This window comes from Loxodonta africana, chromosome 15 (genome assembly GCF_030014295.1).
Source record: "Loxodonta africana isolate mLoxAfr1 chromosome 15, mLoxAfr1.hap2, whole genome shotgun sequence".
Taxonomy (NCBI): domain Eukaryota; kingdom Metazoa; phylum Chordata; class Mammalia; order Proboscidea; family Elephantidae; genus Loxodonta; species Loxodonta africana.
The window spans coordinates 28,031,409-28,045,337 of NC_087356.1; the positions used below are offsets into that span (position 1 = coordinate 28,031,409).

The 13,929-nt window shown below is 42.9% G+C and overlaps 1 protein-coding gene across 10 annotated transcripts in view; it reads right to left on the minus strand.

The window, feature by feature from the left end:
* The window catches only part of SFXN5 (sideroflexin 5), a 164,854-nt gene that overhangs the window by 117,955 nt on the left and 32,970 nt on the right, over positions 1-13,929 (minus strand). The window lies entirely within an intron of this gene.

The following is a 13,929-nucleotide window of genomic DNA, read 5'->3' on the forward strand; positions in this document are numbered from 1 at the left end:
AATGAAATCCTTGACAACTTCAATCTTTTCTCCGTTTATCATGATGTTGCTTATTGGTCCAGTTGTGAGGATTTTGTTTTCTTTATGTTGCAGAGTAATCCATAGCTCACAGTTACAATCAGAAAAGATGTGTCTCAGGGTTGTATCCTTTCACCGTACTTAATCAATCTGTATGATGAACAAATAATCTGAGAAGCTGGACTATACGAAGAAGAACATAGCATCAGGATTGGAGGAAGACTCATTTACAACAACCTGCAATATGCAGATGACACAACTCTGCTTGCTGAAAGTGAATGAACAATTGTACACCAACAAATTAGATAACCTAGACAAAATGGACAAGGTCCTAGAAACACATGAACTTCCTACAATGACTGAAGAATATTTCTACAGACCCACAACAAGTGAAGAGATTGAATCTGTAATCAATAACTTCCTAAGAAGAGTACCAGACCAAATGGTTTCACTGGGAAATTCTACCCAACATATAAAGCATTGACACCAATCCTTCTCAAACTCATCTAAAAAATAGAAGAGGGAACACTTTCTAATTCACCCTATAAAGCCAGCCTTACCCTGGTACTAACGCCAGACAAAGGCACCATAGGAAAGGAAAACTACAGGTCAATATCCTTCATGAATATAGATGTAAAAATTCTAAGCAAAATACTAACAAACCAAATTCAACAGCATATTAAAAGGATTATACACCATGACCGAGTGGGATTTATCCCAAGAATGCAAGGGTGGTTTAAAATGAGAAAATTAATTAATGCAATACACCACATTAATACAGTGAAGGAGAAAAAAAAAATCTCAATTAATACAGAGAAGTCATTTGACAAGATCCAACACCTTTTCATGATAAAAAATACTCAGCAAGCTGAACAGAAGGGAAACTCCTCAACATGATAAAGGATATTTATTGAAAACCCACTGCTAACATCATACTCAATGGTGAGACTGCAAGATTGCCCCCTAACATAAGGAACAAGACAAGGACGCCCACTTTCACCACTGCTGCTCAACATTATGCTAGACATTCTAGCCAGGGCAATTGGGCAAGAAAAAGAAATAAGAGCTATCCAAATCCAGAAAGAAGAAGTACAACTATCTCTATTCACAGATGACATGATTCTATAGATAGAAAATCTCAAAGAATCCACAAGAAAGCTACTAGAGCTAATAAATGAATTCAACAAAGTTGCAGGGTACAATATTAACACACAAAAGGCAACTGTGTTTTTACATGCCATCAGTGAATGATATGAAAAGGACATTAAGAAAATAATTTCATTTATAATAGCATCTAAAAGAATAAATTTAACCCAGAGGTGAAACATTTGTACAATAGTCCCCCTTATCCACAAGGAGTACATTCCAAGACCCCCTGTGGATGTCTGAAATCGTGGCTGGTATACCAAACCCTATATATGCTATGTTTTGTCCAATACATACATACCTATAATAAAGTTTTATTTATAAATTAGTAAGAGATTAACAACAATAACTAATAATAAAATAGAAAAATTATAACAATATGCTATAATAAAACTTATGTGAATGTGGTTCCTGGGTGGGACAGAGCAGGACAGTGCAAGACTTCATCACACTACTCATTTAACATCTTCAGACTTTGGTTGATTGCACGTAATTGAAATCACAGATAAGGGTGGGACTATAGTGCACTGAAAATTATAAAGCATTACTGAACAAAATTAAAGAAGACCTAAATAAATAGAAAGATATCCCATGTTCATGGATTAGAAAACAATATTGTTAAGATGTCAATACTACCCAAAGCAATCTATAGATTTGTCATAGATTGAATTATGTCCCCCCAAAAATGTATGCATCAACTTGGTTAGGCCATGATTCCCAGCATTGTATGGCTGTCCTCCATTTTGTGATTGAAATTTTATGTTGAGAGGATTAGGGTGGGATTGAACACCACCCTCACTCAGGTCACCTCCTTGATCCAAGGTAAAGGGAGTTTCCTTGGGGTGTGGCCTGCACCACTTTTTATCTCTCAAGAGATAAAAGGAAAGGGAAGCAAGCAGAGAGTTGAGGACCTCATACCACCAAGAAAGTAGCACCAGGAGCAAAATGCATCCTTTGGACCCAGGGCCCCTGTGCCTGAAAAACTCCTTGACCAGGGAAAGATGGAGGACAAAGACCTTTTTCCAGAGCTGACAGAGAGAAAAAGCCTTGTCCTGGAGCTGATGCCCTGAATTTGGACTTGTAACCTACTAGGCTGTGAGAGAATAAATTTCTCTTTGTCAAAGCCATCTACTTGTGGTATTTCCATTATGACAGTATTAGATAACTAAGACAAGATTCAACACAATCCCTATAAAAATTTCAAGAGCTCTTTTTGCAGAATTGGAAAAATCAATCCTCAGATTCATACGAAATTGCAAAGGTCCCCAAATAGCCAAAGCAATATTGAAAAAGAAGAACTAGGAGAACCCACATTTCCGGATTTCAAAACATACTATAAAACTTCAGTCATCAAAACAGTGTGGCACTGACATAAGGGCAGACATATAGACCAATGGAACAGAATTGAATGTCCAGAAATAAACCCATATATCTATGGCCAATTGATATTAACAAGGATCTCAAGTCCATTCAGTGGGAAAGAATAGTCTCTTCAACAAATGGTGCTGGCACAGCGGGATCTTCACATGCAAAAGAATGAAGTTGGACCCATACCTCACACTACCTATAAAAATTAACTCAAAATGGATTGTCATGGGATTGAATTACGTCCCCAAAATATGTGTGTCAAATTGACTAGTCCATGATTCCCAGTATTCTGTGATTGTCCACCATTCTATCATCTGATATGATTTTCCTATGTGTTGTAAATCCTACCTCTATGATGTTAATAAGGCAGGATTAGAGGTAGTTATGTTAATGTAAAAAGAAAAAAAATTTTTTTTCTTTTTATGTTAATGAGGCAGGACTCACTCTACAAGATGAGGTTGTGTCTTAAGTCAATGTCTTTTGAGATATAAAAGAGAGAAGCAAACAGAAAGATACAGGGACCTCACATCACCAAGAACAAGACCCAGGAGAATGGCACTTCCTTTGGATCTGGGGTCCCTGCACTGAGAAGCTCCTAGACCAGGGGAAGACTGATGACAAGGATCTTCTCCCAGAGCCGACAGAGAGAGAAAGCCTTTCCCTAGAGCTGGCACCCTGAATTTGGGCTTATAGCCTCCTAGACTGTGAGAGAATAAATTTCTTTTTGTTAAAGCCATCCACTTATGGTATTTCTGTTAAAGCAGCACTAGATAGCTAAGACATGGATCAATGACCTAAACGTAAGAACTAAAAACTATAAAATTTGTAGAACAAAGCATAGGGGGGTAAAGCTTTGGGACCTAGTTTTCACAATGGATCCTAAGTTGTGATGCCAAAAGCACCACCAGTAAAAGAAAAAATAGATAAATCAGACTTTATCAAAATGAAAAACTTTTGTGCATCAAAGAACTCTATCAAGAAAGTGCAGAGACAGGAGTTTAATATCCAAAATATATTAAGAACTCTTGTAACTCAACAACAAAAAGACAACCCAATCAGAAAATGCGTAAAATGCCTGAAAAGACATTTCTCCAAAGAAGATATACAAATGGCCAACAAGCACATGAAAAGATGTTCAAAGTCATTAGTCACTGGGGAAATACAAATCAAAATTGAGACGAGATACCACTTCACACCCATAAGGAAGGCCATTATCAGAAAAATGGAAAATATTGTTGGTTAGGGTGTTGTGAAATCAGAACCCTCAAGCATTGTTGGTGGAATGTAAAATGGTGCTGCTGCTACAGAAAACTGTTTGGTTTCTATGTCTCTCAAAAAGTTAAACATAGAAATACCACATGACCCAGCAATTCCACTCCTAGGTATACACCCAAAATATTTAAAAGCAAGAACTCAAACAGATACTTATATACCAAGGTTCACTGCAGCATTATTCACAATAGTCGAAAGGTGAAAACTGCCCAACTATCCATACAATTGAATATTGTTCAACCATAAATAGAAGTGAAGTTCTGATATGTGTCACAACATGGATGAACCTTGAAAACATTACACTGAGTGAAATTCAGATGCAAAAAGATAAATATTGAATGATCTCACTTATATAAAATATCGAGAATAGCAAATGCCTAGAGAGAAAAGTTTATTTGTAGTTACCAGGGGCGGGAGGAGAGGTGAAGGAAGAGTTATTGCTCAAGGAGTGCTGAGTTTCTGCCTGGGTGATGAAAACATTTAGAAATGGAGAGCGGTGATGCTTGCACAAGACGGTGAATGTAATCAATGTCACTGAAGCGTACTCTTAAAAACAGTTAAAAGGGCAAATGTTATATATATATATATTGCTACAACCAAATGTTTAAAAACCCCAAAGATACATTTAAATATGTAAATATGTATTGTATTTATATGTCTGTATGTGCATATAGCCTTTAAATGAAGTCTGAAATCAATGAAAGTGTGGCAAAGTGGTTAGGAATTCAGCTGCTAACGAAAAGGTCAGCAGTTCAAATCCACCAGCCGCTCCTTGGAAAGCCTATAGGGTAGTTGTACTCTGTTCTATAGGGTCGCTACTAGTCTAATCGACTCAACGGCAAGGGGTTGTTTGTTTGGAGCCTTGGTGGCACAGCAGTTAAGAGTTCGGCTGCTAACCAAAAGGTCAACGTTCGAATCCATCAGCTGTTCCTTGGAAACATTATGGGGCAGTTCTACTCTGTCCTATAGGGTTGTCGCAAGTCAGAATCAACTCGACAGCAACGAGTTTTTTTTTAATGTAAGAAAAATTTAAATGCAATAAAATGTTCTGTAATGATTTGCTAAAATGAGAGTTAAACAGATGCTTGTGGAGTATGCAATAAATTTATACAGGCTTATAAAAAAATAACCTGGCGGGAGGAGGGGCAGGAAATGGAAACAAGTCTCCTCTTTCTGTCTGATGGTCTAAGGTGCCAGGCCCACCTTGTGAGAGACCAGGAGAAAGAATCAGGTCTGATTCCTTCCATATGGGCTTTTCCCTGGGATCTACAGGACCCATGAGTCACACTTGGGATACAGAAACGTCAGCACATACCACCTACTAGTTAAGAGCTGGCTATTAGTTTGCAGTTTAATAAGCCAGTCCTGTAAATAGGTTACCAGGGAAGGTCATCCTGGGGTAGGAAGCATTCAATGGGAGGCCAAGTAAGATGCAGTGGATGGTCTACCCACACTGAGAATCTCAGACAGGGAGCCCTGCGCCCGGAGGCATCTCCACTTTAAACTAAAATGCCTCATTGTGACCTGGTATTTTCTGGGCTCAGCCCAGCTCCCTCTGTGCTTCTGGCTGAATGCACAAAATGAGCAGGGCTGCCTCCCCGATCCCCCACCCCCACCCCCCACCCCCCCACCCCCCACTTACAGCCTGCAGCGACAAACCGGCATGGATATTAGACTTTGAGCCTTGCTTGATTTCCCAACTCGGAAATGAAGGCAGAGAAGGGGTGTGGGAGAAGCAGCCTGAGTGAGAGGTAGCTGGAACAATGTAGAAGCTTGCTGATTTCAGAAATGGCCAGTGTCTTGGCTGAGCTGCCATCTGAACCTAAGTGAACCTCAGAGTAGAAGGAGAGGCAGAAGGTGGACCCCAACCTGCTGAAAGAAGAGGCTGATGTAGGAGCCCTGCCTTCTCCGGTGGGAGAGGAGTGGGAGGGGGCACACCCCCAGCACCCAGACCGGGAGGAACTGCCCCGGCGTGCTCCCAGGCTGGCTCACTTCCTGCCCCTCTGCCTTCTTCCCAGCTGCTTCTGCAAAGCTCCTGAGGCAGCAAAGACAGAGCCTATTTAAAACAACCTCCAGAAGGTAATTAAACAGAGCCTGAAGGGGATCCTTCTGTAAGGCAAAGGATGCCCCATAAAACAAAAAATCTTCCTAATTTATCAATTGGGCCAATCGCAAGACTCCTCACCATTAATTTTGTTGCCATGGTTACTCCCAGGTAATCCGTGCATAAAAGAGTCTATGTGGGGTGTGGGCATCCCCCAATTCTACAGATGCCTGAAGGAGGCGAGAACCTCCCCCAGTTCCGCAGCAGAGCACACAGCAGCAGCCCTGCCTCCCATGGACGTGAGACTTCTCTCTATGAAGAGGAGAGACTCTGGAGTCAACCCTGGTTTGGATCTGTCACCTGTTTTTGGCCGTGTGATTTGGGGCAAGTTACGTAATTTTTCTGAGCCTCTGCTTCCTCATTTGTAATATGAAGATTTGAATACTTACTTTCAAGGTTATTGTGAAGAGTAAAAGAAAAATCATTTATTCAACAAATATTTATTGAGCACTTAACTACTATGTGCCAAGCACTGCTCTAGGCACCAAGGATGTATCAGCGAACCACACAGATGAAAATCTTCGCTTCTGTGAGCTGTGGAGCTTACACGCTAGTGGAGGTAGACGGACAATAAGCCGTAAAAATAATAACCAAGCAAATTCTCTAATGGAGTCCCCGGGTGGTGCAAGTGGTTAAGTGCTTGGCTATTAACTAAAAGGTTCACGGTTCTAACGCACCCAAAGGCACCTTGGAAGAAAGATCTAGCAACCTGCTTCTGAAAGGTCACAGCCATGATAACTCTATAGAGCACAGCTCTACTCTGATGCACATGGGGTCGCCATTAGATGGAACCAATTGAACTGACTGGTTAAATTCTCTAATATGTTAGAAGGATAAGTGCTGCAGGAAACAAGGAGAAGTCAAGCAGAGTAAGGAAGACAGGGTGCAGGCAGTAGGAACGGGGAGGGGTGGATTAGATCATTAGATAAGATAATCAGTGCAGGTCTCAATCAGAAGGTGACACTGGAGGAAATCCTCCAAGAAGGGGGTGAGCTCTGCAGCTATCTGGTGGGAGATGGTTCTGGCAAACTGAACAGCCAGGGCAAAGGACCACAGGCAGAAGTGGGCCTGCCTGGCATGTGAGGGACAGCAAGGAGGCCAGTTTGACTGCAGTGGATTGAATAAGGGGGAGAGCAGTAGAACACAAGATCAGAGAGAAACAGGGGGCTGTGCAGGCCATGTTAGGGATTGTGACTTTGACCCTGGGGGATGTGGAGCACTGTAGAGTTCCTACCAGAACAGTGGTTCTCAATGGGGGGGCGCATTTTGCACCCAGCGGACAACTGGCAATGTCTGCTCCTCCAGAAGCAGCTACTGGCATCTAGTGGGTAGAAGTCAGGGACACTGTTAACATTCTTCGATGCACAGGATGGTCCCCACAACAAGGAATTATCCCTCTCCACATGCCAATAGCGTGAGGTTGAGAAACCCTGGAGTCGAAGAAGAGATGCTGTAATGTGTGTTTTCACAGGTTACTCTGAGTGCTGTCTTAGGACTGTACAGAGGGGCCAAGTAGATGGGGACACCATCCAGGAGGGCCCAGCAGTGATCCAGCCCAGAGATGTCTATAGCACCAGGTGTAACGCCTGGCACGTCATATAAACGCTTCCACTGATGGTGATCACTTGCCTGCTTTGCTAACTGTAAGGGCCAACCTGAGGCCAGTCCAGAGGGTCAGGGTACTGGGCAGGATCCCTGAGGCTAAGCTAAGGGTGGGGTTAAGACCTGGGGATCAGCCAAGCCTTCCCTTCAGCCAGCTTCTGACAAACATGCTGACACCCACAGAATATTGGGAAAGCAAGTACTTCTAAGCCTCTCGTATTTTCTCTGCTGTTTTCAGCAGAGCCCAAACACATCTGACCTCATTCCCTCCCTGCCAGAGGGCGAGGCTTGCATGCGGGATCTCTGACATCCCAGCTGCCCTGTCTCCTTGCAGGTCTCAGGCAGGATCCGTCCAACATGGTGCCTCTGAGCAGCTGATATGTTATGCCAGGTGCAGAGCAGGCACCTAAGAGGGGTTGGCTGGCTCCTGACCTCTGGAGAGTGTGGACTGATGGACAAGCACTGCCTCTAGTGGTTCCCAAAGTCCAGTTCCCCCTACTCCAGGAGCTTCCCTGCTGGTTTCTTTAGCATCATGTACTCCTCCCCCAGCCCCCTGGCACCACCGCCAGCCTGATCTTACCACAGTACCGACCACAATGCCACTTTCCTGCTACTCCCTTGCTCAAGAGCTCTCAGTAGCTTCCTGTTGCCCCACACAGCAGATCTAGCATCTCTCCCTGGTTGCCGAAGGTTTTCACAGTCTGGCCGTAACTTTCCAACGTCCTCTCTCTAATCTCATCTTCCATCCTCCCTCTACCTCTGGCTTTCTCTCGCATACTACTCCATTCTATTTCTTGGCTTTTATCTCTGAGTTACAGGGGACTCACCCCACCCACCCACTGCCTAGGGCCTCTCTACCTTCTACTACAGCCCACTTGTACCCTCCCTCCGTGAAGCCTGTCCTCATCACTTGCATTCTCAGGGTTCTCACCTCTGCGCTCCTACCTACCTTAGTATTAGCTCCCCATGGCCTAGCTGCCTGGACTGCCCTCTAAGCACCTGCTTATGAGCACATGTGGCCTCCTTTCCTGCGCTGCAGGCTGGCTCCAGGAAGCGGACCTGCTGCTCACGCATATTCCCCTCAAGGGGGTGCTCACCTACCACAGCACCTTGTATATACTAGGTGCTCAGCGAACACCCACTGCCTGGAGTCCCCACATGTAACTGGAGCTGCGAGACCTTCCCAAATGCCAAGTTCACCACTCCCTCACTTCTGCTTCCTGGTCTTTGTACACATTACTCCCCTCTACAGAATACCATCTTTCCTTCCAAATTCACCTTCAATGGTGGGTGGCAGATGGGTGCTGGGGTCTAATAGGCCCAGTTTCAGATCTCTGTCCCTTCACATACTGGCTATGTGACTGTAGGCAAGTCTGTGAGGCCTCAGTTTTCTTGCCTATGTTGTTGCTCGTCATGGAGTCAATTCCAACTCATAGTAACCCTATAGGATAGACTAGACTGCCCTAGAGTTTCCTAAGCTGTAATCTTTAGGGGAGTAGATCACCAGGTCCTTTCTCCCACAGAGCTGCTGGTGGGTTCAAATCATCAACCTTTTGGTTAGCAACTGAATGCTTAACCACTGCACCACCCGGGCTCCTTCTCTTGCCTGTAAAATAGGGTTAATATGGGTATCTACATAATATGCTCTCTGTGAAGATGAATGGAGATAACCGAGTACCTAGCACCATGCCTGGCCCATGGTTTGGACATGATGAGTGGTGGCTCATTACCACAGGGAGTCTTCCAAATTTAACTCCCCCCATCCCCATCCGAGGAGTCCCTAGGTGGCACAAATGGTTAAGTACTCGGCTACTACCCAAAAGGTTGGTGGTTCAAATCCACCCAGGGGCACCTCTAAAGAAAGTCCTGGCAATCTGCTCCTAAAAGACCACAGCCATGGAAAACCCTGTGGGGCACAGTTCTGCTCTGAGACACACAGGGTCGGCCGCCATGAATCAGAATCAGCTTGACTGCAACCGGCTGTTCTCGTTTTGTTTTGTTATTCCCACCCATGCCAAATCATTCCATCAAAGCCCTGGCATATAACAGTGTACACATCAGGTTCAACACCCAGAAAACTTAGTAGTCTGTGCCAGTGTTTACATTTTTGCTCTCATTTATGGCTTTGTTATTTAACGGATAGCTACAGTCCTTATTAGGGTCCTTAGCACATCAAATTTCTACTTGTTAAGCCCAAAGGGTAAATTCTACTTTTTTACTTCGATCCTCAGGACTTATTACTCATTGGTTTAGCAACCTCTTAACAAGTTCACAGTCTCTGCATGAGATATTAGCCACTCACTAACAGAAGACCAACCAAAGCCACTAGGGGCAAACAAGCTATCAATATAGTCGTGCATACCCGCTGGGGAGATGTTGTAACAGGTTTGATGACAAACTGTAGGAAAAAAAGTGTGTGGGCAGGTTACCCAGCACTGCCCTTGACAACAGGACTGGCAGGCAGGCAGTAGGACCCACCACAGGCTTCTGACCCACATGCCTGCAAAAGGACACCAGAGCAGACACAAACTGCTCACGCCTTGTTCCGTCCACTGAGGGGGCTGTTCTGTCCACCTCCAGCACAATGTGCTTCCTTGCCCGGACTGCTCCTACCCAGACCAGCCCCCTTCTCTTTCTTCAACTCTCAGGTAAGAAATCTCTTCCTTTAGGCAGCCTTCTCTGGCTGGTGACTACTTCCTCTGCTCACCCACAATATCATGTGTTTCCACCGTTATTGCCTGGATTCTCAGAGTCCACAAAGCAAGAACCTCAACCAGCCACTTGCTTGTTCTATCTCCCAGGCCTTGTCGGCAGGCCTGGCCTGTAACCAAAAAAAAAAAAAAACCAACCAAACCCATTGCCGTCGAGTCAATTCCGACTCATAGGACAGACTAGAACTGCCCTGTAGAGTTTCCAAGGAGCGCCTTGTGGATTTGAACTGTAGCCGTAGCACTTAACCACCACGCCTCCGGGGTTTCTCTTGGCCTGTAGGTGCTCCATAAATACAGATTGAGGTGAGTTGGATTGGGGAGCACTGATTGTTAAACCACCTACCTTTGGAAAACCCAGCCAGGTACCAGTGTGTGGTGTTGGCAGCATAGACCCTAAGCACGGGCCTGGAAGGGTCCAACTCAGGTTTGGGCCGAAAAGTGTTAGAAGGCATGGGCAATACGTCACAGAGTTACCAATGAACAGAGGAGGAGATAACAGCAGAGCAGGGACAGCAACATGGTTCCGAATGGAAAACGAGTGGAGTTTCAGCAACTGATCCAGCAGAGAGGACAAAACCACCCCCTAAATGCCTGCAGAGGGGACACTTACTAAGGAGTCAGTCCATCACCTCCCAGAACCCTGGCCAATCTCAGGACTTGGATGAACCAGATACCACAGAAAAAGGGGTTAATCATAGGGCCAAACACAGGGGGTTGGTTGAAAGCAGTGGGGTCTTCATATCTTCCCCGCACAGCAGAGTGGCTCTTACCACCCTCACCTATGCTCCCAAATCCTGTAGGTTTAACAATGTACTAGAAAAACAGAATCCAAGTGACCCCAGATTTGGGAAAACTAGGAACAGTGGAGGATGGGGGTAGGTAGAGCTAAAAGCAGGGAAATTAGTGAAGGTCTGCAAAGTGGATATTCAGACTGCAGCTTTCTTCCCCTACTTGCTCTCCAGAATGCAGAGAGATGAGATGATATTGTATTCGTGAAACAGGAATGGGATTTTATGAAAAAGAATAAAGAAAAGAAACAAATAGCAATCAAGATCCCTTGGAAATTAAAAGTACAATAGCTGAAGTAAATAAATTCAATAGATATGTTGAAAATAAACTCAAGGAAATATCTTGCAAAGCCAAATAGAAAGACAAAGTGATGGAACAGAAAGAAAAAAAAGAAAATCTGAATGTTAATCTAAAACATCCAATATTTGATTAACACAGGTTCTACAACAAGAAGAAATTATCAAATCAACAGTATATGAAAATTTGCAACAGCTGAAAGACAGGAGTCTTCAGATTGAAAAGAGGTACCAAGAACCCAAAATAATGAATTGGAATTTCAGAAATAAATTTCACAGATAAAGAGAAGACTCTAAAAATTTCCAAAGGAAGAAACAGGTCACTATAAAGGATCAGGAAAAAAAATGGCCTTAGATTTTTCAACAGCTACCCTTGGGCTGCCATGAGTTGGAATTGACTTGATGGCAACTGGTTCTGGTTTTATACTGAAAAATCAGAAGACAGTAGAGAAATGTTTTCAAAATTCTGAAGGAAAATGATTGTCAACCTAGAACTCTCTCCTCAGTCAAACTTTCAATGAACAGTGTGTGCAGAATTACAATTTTTCAGACACAAAAGGACTTGAACATTTTCTTCTCATTTACCCTTTATCAGAAAGTTACCAAAATGAAGATATACACCAAGAAAAAGGAAGGCCTGGAGCTGAAGCGAGGTGGGGCCCAGAAAGAAAAATCTCCAGGGGAAAATATGGAACTGAAAAACAAAAGTCTTCAGATTAAAGGCAGGTACCAAGAATATTGGAAGGTTCCTGGAGGGTGCAGTAAGAATTAGAGGTGGTACAAAGGAAACTATGCCAAGGGAAAAAATGAGGCAATTATAACTTCAGATAAAACAAAGTTGAAGAGATAAAATACAATCATGATACAAACAACCTGACTCTGGGAAAATTGGAAGATGTCAAAAACGAAATGGAATGCTTGAAGATAGATACCCTAGGCATTAGTGAGCTAAAATGGATTGGTATTGGGCATTTTGAATAGGAGGACCATATGGTCTGTTTTGTCAGAAATGACAAATTAAAGAGGAATGGCATCACATGCATCATCAAAAAGAACATTTCAAAGTTTATCCTGAAGAACAACCCTGTCAGTGATAGGAAAATATCCATAAGCCTATAAGGAATGTCAGTTAATACAACTATTATTCAAATTTACACACCAACCACTAATGCCAAAAATGAAGAAACTGAAGATTTTAACCAACTTCTGCACTCTGAAATTAATCAAACATGCAAGCAAGATGCATTGATAATTACTGGTAATTGGAACGTGAAAGTTGGAAATAAAGAAGAAGGATCAGTAGTTGGAAAAAATAGCCTTGATGACAGAAACAACACAAGAGATCACACAATAGAATTTTGCAAGACCAATGACCTATTCATTTGAAATACCTTTTTCAACAACATAAATGGCAACTATACATGTGGATGTTGCCAGATGGAATATACAGGAATAAAATCGACTACATCTGTGGAAAGAGATGGTGGAGAAGCTCACTATCATCACTCAGAACAACACCGGGGAGGACTGCAGAACAGACCATCAACTGCTTGTACGCAAGTTCAAGGTGAAGCTGAAGAAAATTAAAACAAGTCCACAAGAGCCAAAATATGACCTTCTGTATATCTCACCTGAATTTGGAGACCATCTCAAGAATAGTTTTGAGAATTGAACACTAATGACTGAAGACCAGACAAGCTGTGTGATGACATCAAGGAGATCATACACGAAGAAAGCAAAAGGTCATTAAAAGACAGGAAAGAAAGAAAAGACCAAAATGGATGTCAGAAGAGACGCTGATACTAGCTCTTAAAAAAAGCGTAGCGAAATGATGAAGTAAAGAAGCCGGACAGAAGATTTCAAAGGGCAGCTTGAGAAGACAAAATAAAGCATTATAATTAAATGTGCAATGACCTGGAGTTAGAAAACCAAATAGGAAGAACACATTTGGCATTTCTCAAGCTGAAAGAACTGGAAAAAAGAAAAAAAAAAAAAAAACTGAAGCCTTGGGTTGCAATACTGAAGGATTCTATCGGTAAAATATTGAAAGATGCAAGAAGCCTCAAAAGACGGAAGGAATACGCAGAATCACTGTATCGAAAAGAATCGGTCGACCTTCATCCATTTCAGGAGGTAGCATATGATCAAGAATCAATGGTATTGAAGGAAGAAGTCCAAACTGCACTGAAGGCATTAGCAAAAAACAAGGCTCCAGGAGCTGAAGGAATACAATTGAGATGTTTCAACAAAGAGATGCAACGCTGGAAGTACTCACTCGTCTCTGCCAAAAAATTTGAAAGACAACTACCTGGCCAACCAACTAGAAGAGATCCAAATTTGTGCCCACTCCAAAGAAAGGTGATCCAACAGAATGAGAGAATTACTGAACAAAATTAATATCACAAGTAAAATTTTGAAGATGAGTCAAAAGCAGTCGCAGCAGTGTATCGACAGGGAACTGCCAGAATTTCAAGCTGGCTTCGAAGAGAATGTGGAACGAGGGATATCATTGCTGATGTCAGATGGATCCCGGCTGAAAGCAGAGAATACCAGAAGGATGTTTACCTGTGTTTTATTGACTATGAAAAGGCATCTGATTGTGTGGATCATAACAAATTACGGA